The 22216-nt window shown below is 46.2% G+C and overlaps 2 long non-coding RNA genes across 3 annotated transcripts; one reads left to right on the forward strand and one right to left on the reverse strand.

Moving 5' to 3' along the window:
- The first annotated feature begins 2962 nt into the window (after window positions 1–2962).
- LOC146431524 (uncharacterized) lies at window positions 2963–12414 on the forward strand. 2 transcript variants are annotated; one of them, XR_014854677.1, is made up of 4 exons: window positions 2963–4127; window positions 5767–6824; window positions 6933–7065; window positions 11569–12414. It is a non-coding gene; the product is annotated as an uncharacterized LOC146431524 (long non-coding RNA). The 2 variants fall into 2 exon arrangements; XR_014854676.1 differs by lacking the exon at window positions 2963–4127 and having other exon boundaries at window positions 5635–6824.
- Window positions 12415–17713: 5299 nt separating this feature from the next.
- Window positions 17714–21899, reverse strand: LOC146431525 (uncharacterized). The gene is made up of 3 exons (XR_014854678.1): window positions 19386–21899; window positions 18367–18451; window positions 17714–18174 (listed from the first exon to the last, which is right to left on the reverse strand). It is a non-coding gene; the product is annotated as an uncharacterized LOC146431525 (long non-coding RNA).
- Between the last annotated feature and the right edge of the window lie 317 nt (window positions 21900–22216).

Consider the following 22216-nt stretch of genomic DNA (forward strand, 5'->3'; position numbering starts at 1 on the left):
AGTTCCAACTGAGCACGTCGTGCTGCTGGAATTGGCTGGGAATTGGGTGTTATTCCCACACAGATAAAACCCATCCCTCCAATCAGAGCAAGAGGCCACTGAGCTGAGGGTTGACTGAACATTATTGAATTTCCAGCCCACAGAAAAGCAGGGATTGGGAATGAGGGAGCCCTGAAGGAACCTCCTCACTGCTGCCCTGCTGAAGTTGGGAATGTCCCATCTTGGGGTCAGAGAGATGCCCAGGAGCCTTGGGGGCTGCAGGGAGTGCAGAGCCAACAGGACAGTGTCAAGGAGCTGACACTAACGAGCATAACAAAGCTAATGAGCAAACAACCAGGCAAGTCAGGCCATCAATATGCACAGTAACAAGTAGCCCTGAATCACCAGGGATCTGCAGCTTTAATGATGCTGTTGTGGAAACGATGGCCCTGAGCTATTTCAGACCATGTACACTGAATTTTGGCTGACGCTTATCAGTTTATGTGCAAGGAAATTTATAGCATGGAACCGAAATGAAACAGTGCTTTGGACAGGGAAAAATGGATTGCAGGTGCAAACAAGCATGAAATGAAAATCTACTAATGAGTTTCCATTAGCAGCTAAATACATAATCGAATAATTTTTAGCCAACGTAGAGCAATGAGAAAATCAATTTATTCCTCCTAAGTACTTCTCTATGGATTGATGCTCCAGCACAGCTCAGGCTGGTTTTGTTAAGTGAGAGCTGAGCTTGATATTCAGCTAAAGCACAATATGGGTTTGCTTTTGCTGAGTATGAATGGAATGTGTTTTCCTTGGAAACCCTAAATAACATTAGGTAAAATACATATAGTTATATATACTAGTTAAAAGGGAGGATTTTCATCTGAAAGCTAAGGAATAAAATATTCCAGGAAGACGGAGCAGCACTGGCCCATAATTCACTCAGAAATATCCATTAGTGAAGTCAGGCTTGTTCTTCATTGCTCTTGAAGCAACAGGATCCTCAATTTCTTTTTGCCTTAAACAGCCTCTGACCTGAGCTCTCTTTGCCTTACTCAGTTATGGCACAGGGTGACAGAGAAGCTGTGCTGCCCCTGGATCCCTGGCAGTGTCCAAGGTCAGGTTGGACAGGGCTTGGAGCAGCCTGGGACAGTGGAAGGTGTCCCTGCCATGGCTGGGGTGGCACTGGATGGATTTAAAGTCCTTCCAACCCAAACCATCCTGGATTCTGTGATTTGTGTACAAATTCAATGTAAAACACACCTCAAAATACCTTATTCTCCTAAGAACTTTTTTACATCTGTGAATTTGAAACCAAAATGAGATATAAATTGCCTGGATGTGGCTGGAATTTCAACAGTTCCTTTAACTCAATTTATCTAAGAAAATGCCCATATTTTGGACCCATCTAGAGTCAATTTCCCATTTCCAGCTGGCTTTGCATCAAACCTTCGTGTGCTCTACAGCAGGCAAAGGAGAAAAATCAGTATTTCTGTGTCTTTCTGCAGAACTGGGAATGCTGGGGTGGCCTGGAGATCCCCAGGAGGCTTCCCTGAGTGCACCAGCTGGATGCTCTGTGCAGGACAGGTGAGAAACCAGGGACATGAGGAAGCTAAATATGAGTTAACAAACCCCCTCTCCCCACAGCCCCTTTAGCTGCACCGTGCAGAGCCAGCTGAAGTGTATCTTCCTTCCCATCTCCCTCTAAAACTCTAAATGAGAAACAAATCAACATTTTATACCCTTTCCCTAGCCCTGCCACAGCCCTGTGCATCAGGCAGCATCCTTTATCTCCCATTTCCCTGCCTGAATCACCAGATGCATTCATCAGCCCTGACAAATGCCTCCAAAGCACTCAATCACACCACTCCATCTCAATGGGCTACATAATCATTGTCAGGCTGACAATAAATTTGGGAATATCTCTGTTCCAATATCTCCAGTATCTCCAGCTTCTCTCAGAGCTGAGAAACTGCAGCGGGAAAACTGGATCCTCAGTTAAGTTGAAGAGTTTTTCAGTCCCTCAAAAATTTGATAAACTCATGAATTTCTGTCAGGCTGGTTTATTTTTAGAAAAAAAAAATTATTTTTTTCTACCCACAGGAATAACTCATGGACTAAGTTTTTCCAAGAATAAGGTTATATCTTAGTAAGTACAAAAATACTGAAGGGGAAAACAATTTCCTGCTCTCCTGTGGAGCTGCTGGGGTGGCCTGGAGTTGCAGAGGAGCCCCAGGGTGGCACTGGGAGGGGATGGCAGGGTCCCTGCAGAGCATCCCCTGGCTCTGTGTGACCCACAGCACAACGCTGAGGCCACTGCAGGTCACACCTTGGGATTGCCCGAAAAACGGAGAAATTGGGCTGTGGACATGTGAGCAAAATGCCCTGAGGATGCCATAAACCAAGTGACCTGGAGAGCCACATCTCCTGTGCACTGAGCCAGGCCGTGCAGGGGAGCTTGAGCACCTTAATTAACGAGCTGCTCGTTACTTGCTGCAGAGCTGGGTGAGGACAGAGCAGTGCTGCTGCCTCAGGTAACCTGGCTGAGCCCAGGAGCAGCAGGCAGCTTCTGCTGCCAGCCTGAGCCAGCAGCACACACATCCTGCCCAGCAGGCACTGAGCTGCTTCTCCTCCATGGAGCTGCTGCTACAGGGTCACTTTAAACAGAGCTTTAAATCACAGAATTCCAGACTGGTTTGGGTTGGAAGGACCTGAAAGTTCATCCCATTCCACCACTGCCATGGCAGGGACACCTTCCACTGTCCCAGGCTGCTCCAAGCCCTGTCCAGCCTGGCCTTGGACACTGCCAGGGATCCAGGGGCAGCACAGCTCCTCTGGGAATTCCATCCCAGCCCCTCCCCACCCTCCCAGGGAACAATTCCTTCCCAATATCCCATCCATCCCTGCCCTCTGGCAGTTCAAAGCCATTCCCCCTTGTCCTGTCCCTCTATCCCTTGTAAAAACCCCTCTCCACCTTTCTTGTTTCATTTTAAGACATGTTTCCTAGAAGATGCAGGAATATAAACAATTCCCCTTCAGTGCTTCTAACCCAAATTCAGAAGCCTCGTGTCTGTGTGTAGGATTGCAGTGTGGGCATGTAGGAAGTCTTTGTTTTCAGTTCATGCATGAATCTTGATGCTTTGAAAGTGTATTTATGTGCACCTGTTTTCCTCCACATTGTCCCCAAAGGAAGGATCCCACTCACTGCTCTGCAGCCATGCAGCATTTCCCTAGCTCTCTGCTGAGGGCTATTTATTAGATTTTTCATTTTGAGTCAGGTCAAAAAGGAGACTTGGCTGGGGGTTTTGCCACCCAGTTTGCCTTAAAGCTGTGTGTGATTTTGCTGGGGAAAAACAAAAAAAAGGGGAAAAAAAAGGAAAAAAAAAGGAAAAAAAAAAAGGAAAAAAAAAAGGCTGATTTTACAAGAATGCAAAAGCTGTGCTGCTCTCAGTGGGAGTTGTGTCTCTGGAGTGATTAAAGACCAAAGGCACTGGTGTGGAAGCAGCCTGGGCTCTGGGCTGAGTGTGCTGAGCTTCCAGAGAGATTCCCTGTCTCAGGCACTCTGGGAAGAAAGATCTCTCCAGTTGCCATGCCTGTAGATCACTTCCACTCCTACCTTTCCCCCAACATCATCTGATTTAGTCCAGTGATAAATCCAACTCGCTGCATAAACATTTATTTCTTTGACAACCCGGTTTGCTGTTAGAAAAATGCCCAAAGCTGGAAGCTGTTATGGCAAGCACAGGTACAAACCAGTGTGTGCAGCCTGAGGAGCTGTAATTGCAGTGCCTGAGCAGTGAGAAAGCAGCACAAATCACACCCCACAGCCACCTCAGTGTCCTCTGGGAGCCACCAGGGGACAGGGCAGGCAGGTCCCTTCTGCCCTTGGTCACACTCGGTGCTAACAGGGCTGGGATTCAACTCGCTGAAATGTTTCTGCTTGCTAAGGACTCAGAGTGATGATCCTTGCAGACTAACTGCCCCCAGACCAATTTCTTTAAGCCAGGTTTATCTGCCAAGCTGAAGAGAGATGTCACCAAGCTCCCCCTGGGCATGAGGATCCCCTGATGTGGGGAGCAGCCAGGAGCTGGGCAGAGAGGATTTTCCCAGCTGAGGATTACAAAAGAACATCTTCAGACTCTGAGGTAAGGGTGTAAACCAGCCAGGGTGAGCAGGGCTGGCTGCTGAAGAGATGATACTGCTGCCATCCTGAACACCCCAGAAAAGCTGCTCAGGTGTTTCCAGAGCAGAGCTTTGCCTCATTTTGCTGTAGAGCAGACATTGGGTGCTGAGGATCTGTTTGTGCCCCTGGAGCCACAAGCTGCAGCTGGAGCTTCAAAGTCACAAAGTCCCAAACACCCTCAGAGGCTCCTGTGCCATCAAACCCCAAAAGGATGGCTGTGGCAGCTCTGCCCTGCTCCCTGGGTGCTGCCAGGCAGGGACTGCATGGTGCAGAGCTGCTCCAGACCTGCTGAGATACAAACACCTCCCTGGTGCCTCAGCAGCGCTTTCCACAGCAAGAGCATTTTGGGAGGAGCAGAAAAATGCTTTGTGAAGTTAGAAATACCCAAGAGGACTTGGGCTGGTGGGATGTAAATAACTGAATGCCCAAATCAGCTTCCTCTTCTCAGAGGAGATCCAAAACTCAGGTTCTGGTGGGTGTTTTGTCTTTGGAGTGCCTCTGGCCTGTCCTTCCTCTGCTGCCTGGACCTCCTGCTCTGCCCTGACACTGCAGTGCCATGCTTGATTTACCCAAATAATGGTCTTTTGAAGAAAAATGCCCTTTTCTCAGGGCTGAGAAGTGGCTGAATCAGGGAAAGCAGTGCTTGGAAGGTCTCCTGGGAGGTGGCTGAGTCCAGTGCTGGTCAGGACCTGCTCCAGCTCAGCCCTGCTGATACTGCACAGCCAACAGGGAGAGCTGAGCTGCAGATTTTCCCATTAAAAACCCCAAAAACAACCTCCACCCATGCAGGATGGAACAGGAACTGGTATTTTTCCTGATTTCCACAGAACAACCTGTTAACCCTGGATGCAAAGAATTGCCTTCTCTGGAGGGTTTGAAGTCTTTAGGTATTGGGGCTGAGTGAGAACAAAATACAACAGAAACAAATAATGCTGTGGGAGGGATTGGGGTGATCTGGGAGGAGGAGAGGAGTGGGAGTGGGGAAAAAAACCATTGCAATTTTTCCCAGCCAGCTCCCCAGTCCCCTGTGTGCAGCCTCATTTCAGAGATAATTGGTACATGATTTCCTGAATGGAATCTGTTGTTATCTGTGCCCTGCAAACCAAAGGCCTGGCTAATTCTGGGTAACCACGGGGGTGATTCCACAGCTACACTGCAACGAGAGCAAGGCCTGCTTAATGATCTTTAAAGATCACATCATTGAACTCTGAGCTGCTGGTAGTTAAAGCAGAAATGGTCACCAAGGGGGCTGAGTGCAGCAGCAGCCCTGGGGAATTCCAGAGGGAGGAAAAGCTTGGGATAATTCACTGTTTCCAACAGGGAAACGATGGGAATGATGGGAGCTGCTGGGCATTTGATGGGCTGGAGGTAAAAAACCCACAACACTCAGGGGATGCTGCTGCTCTTTTCCCTGTTTTCCAGTGTTTTCCTGGGTTTTCCTGGGTTTTCCTGGGTTTTCCTGGGTTTTCCTGGGTTTTCCTGGGTTTTCCTGGGTTTTCCTGGGTTTTCCTGGTTTCAGGTGTGATTCTCCACTTTAACAAACCCCTCGGGTTGGCTGGTGGAGGGAGAAGGATGGAGACACATTTCTCTTTGTTTTCCAGGAGAAAAGAAGAGAACAATCCCAAACTCCTCTCCAAAACCAGGACCTGGCAGTTCAATAGGTTTAAATACCCTGATGATAACCCACAGTTCACCCAACGAAATAAGGTAAATTATTTTCAGCTTACTCAAAATGATTAGTGGATTTAGAAAAAAATCATTGAAGGTGTGTTAACAAAAAGGAAAGAAAATCACCAGAAAAAACCCAACAGCTTTGAGATGTTTCTGATTTTCACTTGGAAATGCTGCTTCCATTCCACAGCCAGCACCAGCAGTTCAGGATTTACTCCCAATTTAACCAGTCCCGCGGTGTTTAAATTCAATAAAAAGGTAAAACTCTGGGTTTTTAAAATCCTGCTCCCTCTTTTTTGGAAGGCTGGAAGGCGCGTGAAATGCAGTTCTCAGCAGAAGGATGTAATTGGGAGGCACTGTAATGGATGGGCCGTGTTTCTCTTTGAACTTCTCATTGATCAGCACTGCTGAGACGATTTTTCCAATCCATAACTCAGGAACATGGAGGAATTGTCACTTAATTCTTTGGGTGTTTGTGTTGTGCCTCCTGAGCAAACAGACTCTCCTTGATTTGGGTTGTCCTTGCACCGTGGTGTAAAGTGGGGAAGAATCCCCCAGCTCTAGTGGGGTTTTTAATACAAATTTTCCTCGCTGTAACCAAAACAGTTCTGTGATTTCTTTTTTGCTGTCTGACTTGGGTGTGAGAAAACTCCATCTAATACCTTCTGCTCCTCGAATGTGCTTTCAGCCAGAGGAGCAGCAATTAAGAGATGATTCCCCCCCTCCTCTCCAGAGGAGAGGCAGCTTGTGTTGAAAAACCAACCCTTCACCAGGAGGGGAAAACCATCTGTCCTCTCTCTTAGCAAAGAGATCATTTTTTAATGCTCACATTAGTTGCACCTCTGTGTAAGAACTTGTTTCCATAAGTTAGGCACTCAGCAGGATGGATTTCCATGGCCCTAGTTGGCACAGAGCAGCTCTGGCCACAGCTGCTGGGAGGATCAGGGAGTTGCAGCCATCAGATGCTGGAGCAGCCCTGGGAGCACAGGTACAGAATCCCTCTGGAATTGGGGACGGGCAGGAGAAATGTCCTGGAATTAAAGAATGTCCTGGTGGTTAAAGTGCCACTTGTAGTGACAAAACACCTTCTCTGCAGGGCCAGCTCCTGCCAGGTCGTGATCTCCTTGAATTTCAGTAGCTCAGCTGAAAGCAAACACCCTTGGCAGGAATTTCATGAGAGAAAACACTGAAGACTTGGAGGATCTCACATAAATCCCTTCTGGATCCATGTAAGTGCTGGATGTGGGAAACAGAGCTTTCTCCTGGCTTGGAGAAAAGGGGGAACACTCAAACCCCAGGGGCAGGAAACTTGAATTCCTGACTCTGTTTTGATAAGAGAGGGAAAAATTATCCTCCTGCTTGAGGAATTGATGGTGCTCCAGCATTCAGAATAACAGTAATTAATAAATAATGAGGGGAGTTGTGAAGAAAATGAATTTTTCAAGGACTCTGAAGGACGTATTTGGAGCTGAGGTCTGGAAACTGCAGGCTGAGAACTACAACCTTCACTCAGCAGCAGGTTGATCAGAGGTTTGGTAATTAGCTGCTTCTAAAATACCTTTTGCAGCTGATCTGTTATTAATGAAGTGGTTTGGAGCGATACATTCCACTGGTTTGTCCTGGTTTGAAGAAAAAGGAGGAAAATGGTGATTTGTTCTCCCAGACTGTCTTCAAGTAGCAGTTTTTTCAGGCTGATGTATTTCTAATGTGGGTTTGTCCTGCAACTTAACCCTGCTTTTGCATCTCTTTATCAGGGACTGACTAATAATTCTTCATAACAGCTTTTTAGGTGGTTTTGGCATCTATTTTTGCCCAGAAATCTCCTCATCCTTTTCCCTTTAGGAGTCCTCTTGAATCCCTCTGTATGCTCAGACACTTGAGGACAAGCTGTGGCCATTGTGTAAGTGCAGAACCCAACCCAAATGGAAATGAAAACAATTAAATATAAATGACAAGCAGGTATTTAGACGAGCCTGGATTTCTTAGTGGTTCATTTCCACCTTTCAGCTAAATTAAATGTTGCTGTCATCTATTTTTAAAGAAATGTCTATTTTTGGCCTGGAGCTGCCCTGCTCCATCTGTTCTTTAGATGGTTTTGCTCCATCCCAGTACAGCCCCACTGTATTGGGAAACAAAAATCACAAAAAACCAAAAAACCACAAGATTTTTATGGCACCACAGCTGAGGATTCACACAAACCAGACCTCTCTTACCTCCAGGACCCTTTGGAAAGTCAAGTCTTCTGTAATTAATGACTATTCCTATTAATGACATAATCCTGGCACTTCCAGGATGGATTTTGGGATCTGCTTCTCCCAGTGCCCCTCAGCAGCTGGAAGGTGTGAGGCTGAGAGTTCTGCTTGTATCAAACCCATTCCTGGTGATCCAGCCTGTGCCATTCTGAAATTCCCACAGAAATGGTTGGAATTCCACTTCCATCCCCATATAAATGGCTGGAATTCCACTTCCATCCCCATATAAATGGCTGAGCAGGATGATGGGATTTTGGCACAGGACTCTTGGCAGTCGCTCTGCTCCCATCTTGGGAGTCTCACTGTCTGAAAATCAGGGACTGGGCAAACAAAGCCTTGAGGTTTTTTTGCCTTTAACGACAGGCAAAATGGGCGGAATAATGAGAGGGGGAAAAAAGACTGTAAAATGCAGTTATGTGAAGAAGATATTTGCATATCCTGCACTATTTAGGGCGGCTCGAGTGGATGTGGATCCATTGATATAACAGGTACTGGGGCTGGAATTCTGATTGCAGCACTGGAATTCCCAGATCCAAAGGATGGGTGCAGGCAGTGGGGTGCCCTGCTGCCCTCGGGCATTCCTGCCTCCAGAGCCTCTCCAGAGGCAAAACCTCCTGCTGTAATTCCCACACTGGGAGACAAATATCCCTTGGCAGCTTCCCACGAGTGTGTATTGATCAGGGCAGCGATGCCCTTTTGTTTGGTGCTGAACAAGCCCGTGTTTGGAATTGAGAGCTGTCAGGAGCTGAGCGACTTAACGGAGCAGGTTGGGAGGAACGGGGCGATAAATTTGCCAGGAATTCCCGCTGTGGTTAACGCTGGGGAGGAACACAAAGTGCCCTGCCGTGCAAATCCCGATCGATGTGCTGACAAATACCCTGCTGCATCCTGCTGCCTCGCTCAGGATTCCTTCAAACAGGCGGAATTTAGGAGGCAGGGCGAGGCAAAACTTCCCACCTGAAGTGATGGGAGGCGTTGTGGAACTAATCAGCAGTGGATGGATGAGCTTTGGGGCTGCCTCGCTGTTTGTTTCATAGATCTGCTGCTAAGCTGGATTCAAAGGGCTGTAACTGAAGAGGGACCTGCTTGCCATGGAAAGCACCATTTCACCAGTGTGTGTTCTGAAAAGGCAGCACAATATCTTTGATATCCTAGGTATCAATCCAGGAATTGGTAGAAATCTAGGTCAATACATTCATGCAGGAAATCAGGAATTCCCTCCAGCAGCTTCCCCCCAAGCTCCACAACTCCATCAGGCACTGCCCAGCATCTCCACCCTCCCACAGGGCTTTTCTGGAGCACCCAACTCTCCATGCCCTTCAGTGCCAGCTAAACTCTGCCTGGAGATCTCCCTCAGCTCCTCTGGTGTCTCCAGCTCTCTGTCCTCTGTCACTGTCACCCAGCTCAGCCCCAGCCACCCCCTGCTCCTCTGTGCTGAAGCAGAAGGTGGTGTTTGCAGAGGTGATGGCCAAAGGGTTTGAATGTTGTGTATCTTTGCTGGTTAGTGATGGGCAGTTAGGAAAATCAGGAAACAGGAGATATTTGATGTACAAAAGGAACCTAGAAAGTAGGTTTTCCAAAGCAGCTGTGGCTGCCCCTGGATCCCTGGATTGTCCAAGGCCAGGTTGGGTGGGGCTTGGAGCATAGTGGGACAGTGGAAAGTGTCAGGGGTGGGACTGGATGGGCTTCATGTGGAGGTGACTTCCCCACTTTTGTCACTCCAGGAAGGAGCTGGCTCTGCTGGAGGGGAATTCTCACTGTGCTCCCACTGCTGTGTGAGCTGGGAATTTGGGGGAGGCTGGGGAGGGAGTGACAAACACACACTGTAAGGAGAAACTTGGACTGACACTTGACAACTCCTCTGTTTTGTAAATTCCACAGGGATTTGAATTGCATGGTATTTTTTCACTTGCAAATGTTGCAGACTTGTTATTTTTCCCTTTTCCACATATTTTAAGCTTATGGCATTGCATAATTTTTTATAACTCTGTCCTTGTGGAAGAACAAGCAGAGAGCAATATCTCAGCAATAATTCCCTTGCAACAGCATTCTGCTTTTGCCTGCAGACAAACTAATCCAAACCACGTTAATAGCTTTAATTTCCAGGGGTGTGAGTTCACCTTCTGGAAAGGTGGTCTTTAATCCTGTGGTAAACTCCAGAAGAGCTCTGTGGGAGCTCCAGGTTTGTTAGTGGAGTAAAATATTGGAGGTACAAGATTGCTTGGAAATCCTTTGTGGAGGAGCAACTGAAGTAACCCAAGCAGATGTTAAACTGCAAGGACTGCAGTGGGATTTGGTTCTGGGCTGGCTGATGCTAAGGAAGGGCAGGAGAAGCCAAATGTTTGAGGAGAGCTGGAAGGGAATAGCAGACAATGGCAGGAGATGCTTAGATAAACAATAAACTGCTGAAGGCAGGGATTAGGAGATCAGGGGCAGAGGGATGTAAAAAGAAATGAAAGGGGAAAAAAGGTTGTGATGAAATGCTCAGAGGATGTGGTCAGCCTGTGCCAGGGGAATGAATTTCTGTGCCATCAGGGGTCAGTGGGACTGTCCCCAGCTCCTGGGGCAGGTGACACACTCAGGGCCAGCAAGAGGCTGCTCCAAACTGCTGCTGGAAAAGACGAGTAAAATTGTAACTCATAAATGTTATGGTGGGGAGGAGGAGAGAAGAAAATGGGCTTTTTTTCCTTAATGCCAGCTGGCGCCTTGTCTTTCATGGAAGAGGAGGAGGAGGAGGAGGAGGCGAAAGAGGAGGGAGGGAGGAGGTTGATTCTCCCATGGGAGAGGAGGAGGATGGAAAGTTGCTGAGGAAATGATTGGATTTCCTGGCAGGATGTGAGGGGGGAATTTGACCATCTCTTGATAGCAACAAAAGTGTCTTTGCACAAAATTCCGTTTAATCCTGGCTCAAAATATGTCAGGGGGCTGAGGGAGTTCTGTGCCCATGGAAAGGAACTGGGATAACCCAAGCATGGCCTTTAAGGTCCTTGGAGGAAGACAAGGTGAGAGGAACATCCCTGCTTTGCATCCACCCCAGTGAGATATGGGAGGGACAACATGGGATCAACTCCCTGGAATTGTTTTCCTTCTCCTGTCATTACCCAACACTGCAGGAAATGCTCTCGGGATATTGAAAATAAACAGCATCTCTTTTCCTACCATTTCCCAACAACTGATGGAAGCCTCTGCCCATCCAGGAGTGCCCTGGAGATGCCCCACACCATCTGCTGGTGCCTGGCTTTGGCACTCCAGGCTCCTGGCAATCTCCTCCCAACCATCTCAGTGGGAAAATCCCCATTTCCCCTCCTTTCCCTGACTGGAGCTCTCCCATTAATAGCCCCATTCCCATCTCTGCCATGTGCAGCATAAATCCTGCTTTGGCTCTGGGAGATCTTCACTGGGCTCTGTGGGCTGTTGTGCAGTTATTCCACTGCTGCTGGGAGCACTTGGAGCCTTTCCTATTATTTGTCTTTATTCTAGGGAATCAATGCTCAGCATTTGCTGCAGATGTGCCTCTTCTACTGAAAAAAATCCCCCTCAGCATCAGAAATCAGTGCAGCCACAACAGGAGAGGTGGAAACACACTGGAAATCCACACTGGCTTTTCCCAGACGACAGTGGTGACATTTGGGATTGACATGATACAAACCATTGTGTGAGTGTTTTGGGGAGCAGAGTGAGGGATGGCGTGCCCCTGTTCCTCAGCTTCCCAGCAATTGTTTTTCTGGACGTTCTTTGTCCAGAAGATTCCCCCCAGTTGCCACTCTGGCTCCCCTCTGGTGTTTTATTTAGAAAATTAAGTTGCTGTACAAGGTCCAGCAATGGTATTTAACGTGCCCTTGGATAACATTTAAATGTGGAACAGCAAAGCAAGCTGGGAGGGACCTCTCACAGTGAGGCGAGAGCAAACTCATTTACTAAACTACTTCGGTAGGAATTAAAATAAAATTTCCATTTTCCACAGTTCCATTCAGATCCTCGTTGTCATTAACTTACTCCAAACCCCACTTGGTATTTCAAACTGGAGTAAATCATTGTGTCTTCCAATTAACTTCCATCCTCCAGACAACATAATGGGACTGATTTCATTCAACTCCGTTGTTTAATAAACATCTAAACAATTCTTTATCTCCGAGCCTCACAGAAATGTGCACTTCTGCTATCCTGAGCATGAAGGTAATGGGCAAAAGGAAAATTACTGGAGAGAATTCATCTTGGGGTTGGTTTCTCAGCTCACCCTGGGAGCGATGGGCAAGGCCAGGGAATGAGCTGCTCTCCCAGCAATATTTCCAAGGAGAAAGTATTGCAGTCCTGTTCCAAGCCGTGGGATTTTGGCTGCCTAAGCAAAGGCACCACAGGGGTCAGCTGGATGCTCAGCAGCCCAGAGGGGGAGGCAGGGAGGTAGCAGTGACTATGAAATATGATTATTTCCATCAAAGGCACAAGGCAGGGAGCTGGGATGCTGGGACAGGGCTGCAGGACTCGGTGTGCTGCCATCAGCCCTGGGCAGTGCAGAGAGCCCAGGAACAAGAGTCATCAGAGTGATGGGAGCTGAACAATCCTGCAGTAACACAACTGTTCAATTATTCAGTGTTTAAAAACAGAAGGAACATGGCTGAAGGGGCAGAGTTGTGCTCCTGCTGTCCCAGCAGCACAGGGTACAGAGAAGGACAGTGACCCCACAGAGGCTCTCACTGAAAGGGGCAGGTTTGTACAGCTGGCACTGCTGACTAGGTGGGCAGCACCTTATAACAAGTGAATTATTGTGCTGCTGTCACTGCAGAGGGCTCTGTGTGCTCACAGGGACAGGGTCCTGCTGGGGGACATGGCTGAGGGCTGCTGGGTGAGCTGGAAAGGGAATATTAACATTGAGCAAATGTCATTCTGCCTGATTTTTCCTTTGGAGTATTCTCTCCAGAAGAGTTTGAGATGATGTGGAATCAGGGAGGAGAAAGTCTGTGGTGTCACTTAGCACAGACTGGTTGGGGTTGGAAGGGACCCTAAAGCCCATTCAGTTCCACCCACCTTCCACCATCCCAGGCTGCTCCAAGCTCTGTCCAGCCTGGCCTTGGACACTGCCAGGGATCCAGGGGCAGCACAGCTTCTCTGGCAACCTTTTCCAAACCACTTACTAAACTGATGGCACTTGAGTCTGGAATTTCAGCTTCTGTGGCCTTTTCAGAGCAGAGCCTTTGAGATGAAATGGGCTAAATCAATTCCTATCACGAGTGTCTTTGAGGAACACACTTTTCTCAAAGGATTCCTGGAGCAGGGAAGAAAAAAGTCTGGTTTCCTTGAACTCTTTGCTAGTTACTGACCTGGAGCCAGGCTGGGGCACGTGGACCCCAACCTCTGAGATGGAGGGTTCTGGTTGGCATCACCCACGATCAGGAGCATCAGGCTGAGCACTGTGGAAATCCTTCTGCTCCATTTTATGCCTGACAGCAAAAATGATCATTTATTCCTGAAGTAAAGAACTCCAGCCCTGCCTGAGCTGACGGAAGGCATCTGCAGAGGCCAGGCTGCAGAGGAATGCAAACAGGGCCATATTGGCAAAAATGAGGAGTTAATTTAGTGGTGAATGCTCGGATGTTTTCCCCAGATGTGTTTGCAGAGCCATTAAAAGCTGTGGTTAATCTCAGCTCCATTTGCAATCTGATGCACATTATGCTGCTTGCACACAGAGCAGGAGCAGCTAATGGCACTGCTGGCTCTGCCCCTCCAGGACAGCCTGGATGAGGTCTCTGTGTCCAGAGCTGCTCTTCCAGCCACTCTGGAGACTCCTCTGACCCCAAACCCAGGGCTGAGGGCTTTTCCATGGCTGTGTGCACCACACTTGCACGCCAGCATTTGTGACTGAATGAAAACTTCTCTGAATTAGTAATGATGTTTTTATTTTTAAGGGACTCAAGCTCAGGCAGCATTTTAAAAAATGAATCATGATTTGGGGTGATTTCTTTCTGCTTGGATGCTCAGAGCTGCCTGAATATTGTCTGTGAAAGCTTCTGCAACTTGTGTCTCTAATGGAGGTGCTCACGCTCACTAAACTGTTTGGCAAACACTGGCTGTCGTGTCTCATCCTCCTGATTAAATTCCGTATTTGCATTTCCTTGGATATACAAAGAAAAAGCAAATCAGCAATGAGCAGTACAGTTAGAGCAGGAATAAGCAAACAGAGGTAGAGGAATTGCTGCTGGTCTGGAGATGACACACTGCAGAACCACAAACACACAGGGCCTGTGCAGCAGAGCATCCTGCATCCCTCAGAGCATCCTGCATCCCTCAGAGCCTCCTGCATCCCTCACAGCATCTCTCAGAGCTTCCTGCATCCCTGACAGCATCCTGCATCCCTCAGAGCCTCCTGCATCCCTCAGAGCATCCCTCAGAGCTTCCTGCATCCCTCAGATCATCCTGCATCCCTGACAGCTTCCTGCATCCCTCAGAACATCCTGCATCCCTTAGACCATCCTGCATCCCTCAGAGCCTCCTGCATCCCTCAGAGCATCCTGCATGCCTCAGAACGTCCTGCATGCCTCAGAGCATCCTGAGCCGCCTGGGGATCCCAAAGCCACTCAGGTGCTGCCAGAGGAGCAGGGTGGCTCTGCTCCTTCCCTGCCAGCTGTCCCTGGGGATGCACTGATGGACACAAACACTCCAGCTCGGCACAGCTCCATGAAAAGTGCTGTGAGGGGTTCTTTTTTGTCCTTTTCCTTCATTTCATCAGAAGGACGTGAGGGAAAGTTTGATATTTTAACACTTGGCCTACGATTAGCTAGGGAAATCTAGCAGATGTACTTCATCATCTCAAAGATATGAGCAATCTCCAGCACTCTGGTATTAATGTGGGGAGATTGACTCAAAACGTTTTGCTTCAATAGCTCTTAAGAAATTCACAGTTCATTTCCAGTCATTAAAATAATTAGTGCTGTGCTCTGCCTGCCCTCAGGACAGAGCTGCAGGGCCAGGGAGGCTGTGAGCTCCTCAGCCTGTGATGGGGACGATGCTGAAGCTTCCCCAGGCCTGGAGAGACCCAGGGGAAAGCAGGACTTGGGGGCTTAAATGGCTTTGAGGGGCTCTGGCCCTGCAAGGAGCACATGAAAAGCTGCCCCATTTGTCTTAATGAGGCTGCTCCTCTAATGGAGAGAGTTCCATAAATAAGTGATTACAGCATTGAGCCAAAACCAATCGCTGAGGATTAGATGTGACTCATGGGATCAAGGGAAGTCCTTGGTTTTATTGGAGGCAAGGGAAAAAAGTCTGAGTTTTGCTGGATTCCATTGTGTATCACCTTCATTTTATAAGAGATCTCAGAAAATATGAGTTAACCCAGTGATGCTGTTCAGGTGATGGGAAGGATGTCAGGCAGAAGCAGATCTAGAACTGCACTTCTCTTTCAGTACTGTTTCTGCCATCAGTTCTTATCTAAAAGTCTTTAATCTCTCTGGAAATAGCAGAGATGTTCTTGCAGTTCTAAAGCTGGGTAGCAGGATCTTAAAGGTATTTCTGTAAACAGGCTTGAAATGGCTAGAATTTGGCTCAGGGGAATGGCTGAAGGTGAGCAAAGCTTCTCTCTGCACTGGCAGTCTGGGGAGGTGAGGTTTGTCGGGGTGCAGGACTGGGCAGTTTGGGATGGGTCAGGAATGGGATATTAGAGAAAGGTCAGTAGAACTACAGTGCAAAGGGCTTCAGGAGCATCCATGGAGGCTGAAACCCTATGGGCTGTTTGTTTTGACCTCAAACCAAGCATGAATCCAAGTGAAAACCTCTCTGTTTGCTCCATGACAGTGTAAGATCTGAGGGGCCAGGATCTAGGTGGGACAAGGGGGAATGGCTTTAATCCAAAGAGGGAAGATTTCCATTGGATTTATGGAAGAAATCCTTCCCTCTGTGGGTGGGGAAGGATTGCACAGGGTGCCCAGAGAAGCTGTGGCTGCCCCTGGATCCCTGGCAGTGTCCCAGGCCAGGTTGGACAGGGCTTGGAGCAGCCTGGGATGCTGGAAGGTGTCCCTGCCATGGCAGGGGTGGAAGTAGAGGATCCTCTTCATTTTGAAGGGACAGGAAGAGTTCAGGTGTTTGGGTGTTTCCATTCACTCTTCCCTTATTGAACTTGGATAAGTATCACCCATTGGAATTTTAGAAAGGCTGTGAGTGTGCCAGGAAGATAGGAAACAATAAAAAAGGCTGTTGAGACACTTACACAACGATGAGGGAATTTTCAGAACAGCTGTAGTTGAGTAATTATGAACAGAACCCTTGTTCCCACTGAATAAATGTATATTAGATTATTCCCTAATTATAAAGACTATTTAAAAGACAAAAGCTATAGAATAATAGACATTAGAAGATGTATCTATTTCCAAAATCCCTGAAACCAGACTTAAATCTTGGGAGTTATTCCTCACCTTTAGCAGAGCTCTCATCAGCTGCACTGTAAGCCCCAGAGCTGACACTTCAGATAAGTACATGATACAGTTCAGCCCTAAAACTCTTAACAGAAAATACATCAGGACTTACTGTAAAATTTCATGGAGGATTAGAGAAAATATTAAGTCAATAGTTCTTTAGTTATTAGGGGCTTTTAAGGTAATCAATACTCTCCAGCCATGTTAATGCCTACGGTGATAAAAGATGACATTAATATCCAACTCTTCTTTTTTTTTTGGTATATTTATGTATATCCTTCCTTTAGTCACTCCTGCTAGAATCAATAGCTATACAAAGAATATGGTTATTTTTAAAATGGCATCAATATTGATTTACCTGTAACTGCCAGTTTCACGTGGAACTTGATTTCAGGAAAAAAAATCCCTTACTTTTTCCACACAAAGGGATTACCAACCATCCTAAATCTTTGGAGTACCCCTGCCTTTGCTTCTAGTGATTTTCACATTTAGCAGTGTGCTAATGCAGCAAAAACTATTTTAGGATTAATAAATCCTAAAAATAGGATTAATAGGATTAATCCTAAAATTTCTTTTGCGTTACATGACATTTTATGTCCTCAAAGCATTGTGCAGATGTTAATTGAATTTAATTGATATCATTCAGTCCCCCAGTTATATGCATGCAGTTATTAATGGTTTAATTATTTTGTCAATGGAATAGATTCTTTGCCTTTGATTCTGCTTCAGGATCTCAAGGCAGTCATCCTGTGTGGAGTCCTTAGGCTGAATCCTTTTTATTCAGGGAAGTGCAGGTTTGTTCCATGTTCTTTCTCAGCTCCCAGCAAGTGCCCAGGGGGTGAAGAGAATACATTGAATTCTGGAACACAGAACTGCATTATTTTGGCTAAATTTAAATAACATTGGACTACCATTTTCATCTTGTTTCTAACCCCCTTGTATGTCTGAACACACTGTCACAGCAGTTGCCAGCTGGAATTTCCCTTGGAAATTAGCTCCCAGATGCCTTCAGATCAGCAAGGCTGTTCCACATATGATTTGTCCCTTTCTGACCCATTCTAAGAAGATGGAAAGAGGTCTCTCAGGTTTGCAAATGAAAGGAATTCATCTTTAAAAATATCCCTGAATGCACTGCTTTTAGAAGCTTTATTGAGAAACAAACTCGGAACTACTGCAAAACTGCTCCCAAAAATGAAATGGTTGGAAGGAGCAAGAGGTGGATGCAGTAGGAAACCACTGAACCATTTATGCTCAAACCAGTTGTCCCAGTGGGTTTTTGGACATGAAGCACTGGATATGGAGTAAATCAGCCACAGGACACTCAGAGCATCCCAACTCCCTGGAGCAGCATTCCTGCATGCCAGGATGAAAATCCCATTGTGTCACCAATTCCTTCTGCAGAAAGTGCCTTTTCCTGCAAGCTGCACAGCCTCTGGAATGGGGCAGGGAAGGGAGATCCACTCTGCTCTCCATCCTGGGCCCTCTGGCTGCTGGGGCACAATTAGAGGCTCCTTCTCTCCAGCTCTGCTTTCCTCAGCTCCCAATAAACAGGGCATTAAAAGGGAATTACTGCATTTTATTTGATAAAATGGCTGGTCCTCTTCCAGTGGAGTGTCAAGCCCTGATGATGGAGTCAGGGAAAGCATGTCTGGTCAGGCCTCTTTTCATTTCAGTCCCAGCTTATCTGGGGGAAGAACAAACCAGAAAGAAACCACAGAAAACACTGAGCAGCCCTCCCACAATACATCATTTGTGAAGCTTTCACTCCAGCTTTCCAAAAGACCATTTAGCTTAATAGTCTGTCCCATTTTTCATTTCCTTATGCTACAGGTGCTGGGGGGATGATTTACAAAAGAACAATGGAATGACATTTTACCTGACTTTGGAAATTAATTCCCAGCAGTCTCACGCCTTTTGGGCCTCAGATTTGCCTTCCATAACATGGAATGGGTGGTGAGATTCTGCAACAACACAACAGGAAATTTTAAATGAGAGAATACATCCAATTCCCCAGCCAGCCACGATTTTCTAGAACCATTAGTAAATTGTTTGTATGTCCATATTAGTAATAAAAGATTGACTAATTGAATTTTCAGAAATTTAGGCAAAGGCAAAATGAATTGGCCTCCATTCTAGTGTAACAAAATGCCAAAAAAAACTACATGTACAAAATACATTATTTAGAAAACACTCTGAAGAAAAAATACCTATCTGTATGTTTTACACAATATATATATTTAAATCCTGTAAGAAACTACAATATTTGATTTACCTGAAATAGAGTGAATGAAAAAAGGGAAAACCCAGATAAATCTGTATCTCAGTTTGGCTGTTACCATTCTCATTTCCACTGATCATGACAGGTCATTAAATGAAGGTCAGTTCCTTGTGGAAGAGTTTGTTGGCTTCTCCAGGATTTAAAACTTGTGAGGCGTGAAATCAATGACAAATTTTAGGGCAGTATTAGTGTTGTAAAATGGAGAGCTTACAGTGATTCAGAACACTGTAGGAAATCACCTGGTTGGTGAATGGCCCACAAAATATGATCTATTGCTGAAAATCTCCTTAAACACTCAGCCGTTGGAGGAAATGAACTTTAAGTGGGACTTCTGTAGTAGAACTTCTACTTTGATGAATTTGCCACGCTTGGTAGGTAGTGATATTCAACTAATAGCATTAATAACCTCACTATTTACAGGCAATTACCCCCATGAAGGAGCTGGGATGGGATGAAAACATCTGTTTCCTTTTGGAATCCGTGTACATCTGCCCTTAAACAAGGTGAAAACTTGGTGTGAGAACTCTTAAGGACTGAATTGCTGGAGGTTTTCTGCAGTGCTACCTTCTCTGCAATTAGATAACAGCTTAAAATCTGATTACTGAGTTATTTTTTACCTCTCAGAATGCACAGGCACAAGCAAACTCTCCGTTGAGAGCTGATTTGATGCCAGTTAAATATTCAGGTAGTCCTCTGAAGGCACTGCAAATCAAATAGCCGAAACATCTTGTGCAGAGTGAGAATTTCCATGTTTCTGAACGTGCATTTCCCTGCCATTCCCAGCGGAGGTTTTCACTGTAGCTTTATCCAAAGTCCTTTCAAGCTGTTAGTGAGTTCAGTGTTTCACTGGGACGTTCTCTCAGGTAGGGGAATCCTCTTGATGTGCTGGTTGTGCTGGTAAAGAGAAAATACAGCTCTGTGAGTAGTTTTGTACGTGAGAGAGGTGATCTGACAGAGGTTCCCTCACAGCAAGATCCCTTTTTCCTTCCAGCAGAGACAAAACTGGTAGCTGAGTGGATTTGAAACGTGAGGCAGCTGGGGAGTCTGAACTCCTCCAATTTGGCCTCCCAGAAGGACTGGGCTGTTCCAGGGCTTCCTGCTGGGAAAGGACTGGGAAGGTGATGGATCTGCATGGCTGGAATGTGGGACATCCAGGCCAGGCTGGGCAGGGCTGGGAGCACTGGTGGGAGATATTCCTGCCCATGGCAGGGGGTGGAATGGGATGAGTTTTAAGGTTCCTTCCAACCAAACCATTTGATGATTCTATGAAAATGAGAACTGCAAAAGCACAAGAGCACATCTAGAGGGTCCATTCCTCTGCTCCCCCAGGCAGAAATCCAGCAGAGTTTGGTATTTATGTCCATTATGTGCAGTTTATGTTCATTACATTTTAGCTTATTTTTTTCCCCATCTTGGCAGTGCACCCACTTTTGGATCAGAGTGATGCAATGCTCTGTGCCACTACTAAAAAAAGTCAGGGAGTGATGTTAATAATATCTTTCAGCCCAAGAAAGGGAGAAACCCTAACTAAGCAGACTGCAGACAGTGTGCTCAGTGTCTACTAAATTTTGGTATGTTTTGATGTAAAAAAACCAAAAAGGTCTTGATTTCCAAACCTTTGTTTGGAAATCCTTTGCCCTCCCTGACTCAATGATAGATTTTCACTGCCATCATCTGTGGAGGTTCTGGCCTTCTTCCCCCCTCAAAAACTGCTGACAAAGTTCCAGGATAAATTCCCAAGATTAAGGACAATATTGATATAAATGTTGCTGTATTAACTTCTCTCGAGCTCCCTGAGTTCCGAGTGATTTTCCTGCATGGATAATGGAAGGAGCCTGCTCTAAATACACTGGGAAAGAAAAACAGCACTTTTAACTCAGTGCTCTGTGTTTTACACTGAAGTGAGATTTATGAACAAGTTCCCTCCATCTAAATGTATATACACCCATTTACATTATTTTACATAGTATATGGGAGCAGTTTGTCTCTGTTGGGTAATAAATACGTGGATAAAACCAACACTGTGAATAGGGATCACTGCAGTGAGCTCTGCATAAACTCCTGTTCACACAGGACTACTTGCATCTTCTTTGGAAATAATGTACAGAATGATATACACATTAAACTATATATATATTGACCTATTGAACTTGCTAACAGATCCAGCAGGAACAATGGAGAAGGGAAAAGCAATGTTATAGCTTGTAAGACTCAATACAGTCACTCTTGTTTATGCTGGTTAAAATCTTAGGACCACATTAACACAAAAACAACAAAAAATGTTGTGATAGAAAAAATTTAAGGAAACATCAAACCCTTATCTCTGATAAATCTTCTTTGCAATGGATACCTGAGGTCTGTGCTAACCTGCACCTGAAAGCTACGGACACAACTCAGGTGATCTGGGAGCAGATCTGGATTTACAGCAATATTCCTCAAGGCCACCAAAGGACCTGTGGTCCCTTGGCCTTGGTGTCCCCTTCCTGCCAGTGTTACAGAGTTTTCCATTCTTTTTGTTCCCTTTATTGAACCAAATTTGTGTTTATAGCCCCATTTGCTTTCCCTGCCATGCTGTCTGTCACTTGTGTGGAATATAGGTTTTGCACACTTGCCAAACAGTTCTGTTCCTTGGCGAGGGTTCTCTGGCAGGAGCCTTTGCCTCTCCGCATAGCAATGGGCATGTTTGGCTAATGGGCCCTTTGTCTGGGGCCTTTTGCATATTCAGAGCTGCTCCTTTGTCACCAGCCTGACCCAGGCAGCAAATATGAACAGGAATTGTAAATATGCCCTGTTCTCACTAGGATGCCAGCTGAAGCAAGGAGCAGCTTTCTGGGATAAACTGCTCCTCTGCTGCTCTTTAACTTCCCAGAAGTTGTCCAGCCTCTCTGATTCTAGAACAGTTCTGCCCATCACTGATTTTTATGCTTTAGGAATCACCTTCCTCCATGGTTTGTGTCCTCTTGGAGTATATTTAATATTGACATGGATAACTCTGGTGATGCTGTGGTGTTGGGATGGCAAACCTGGTAACATGGTGTGTGCAGAGCTGGCAGCTCAGCAGTGGGCTGCTTTTACAGTTAGAGAAGGAATTCTTCCCTGTTTGCAGGTAACACATCTCCCTAATTTGTGTGACAAAGGGAGTGGCAAGTCCAACTGGTCACTTGAAAAGCCAGGAACTTCCATGGCCATGTGGACATGACAAGTGTCTTCAGTGTTGGGGCTGCCTGGTTGTTGGGCAGAAAGTGGCTTCATGTATTTTTTGTAACTGGCTTTTTTCACGTCTGAATTTCAGATTTTCTTTGTGTCCTGTAGTTGCTTTCTTACTGTCAGTGTTGAATAAATTGTCTAAAGGTGGGCAATCACTTTTTATTCTGGAATACTAGGAGAGATCGCTTTGTTCTGCCTGGAATAGCAGGTTTGGGTGGATAACGAGCCAATTTATTGGCAG

Source organism: Lichenostomus cassidix, chromosome 12 (genome assembly GCF_008360975.1).
Source record: "Lichenostomus cassidix isolate B80296 chromosome 12, HeHo_3.0, whole genome shotgun sequence".
Taxonomy (NCBI): Eukaryota; Metazoa; Chordata; class Aves; order Passeriformes; family Meliphagidae; genus Lichenostomus; species Lichenostomus cassidix.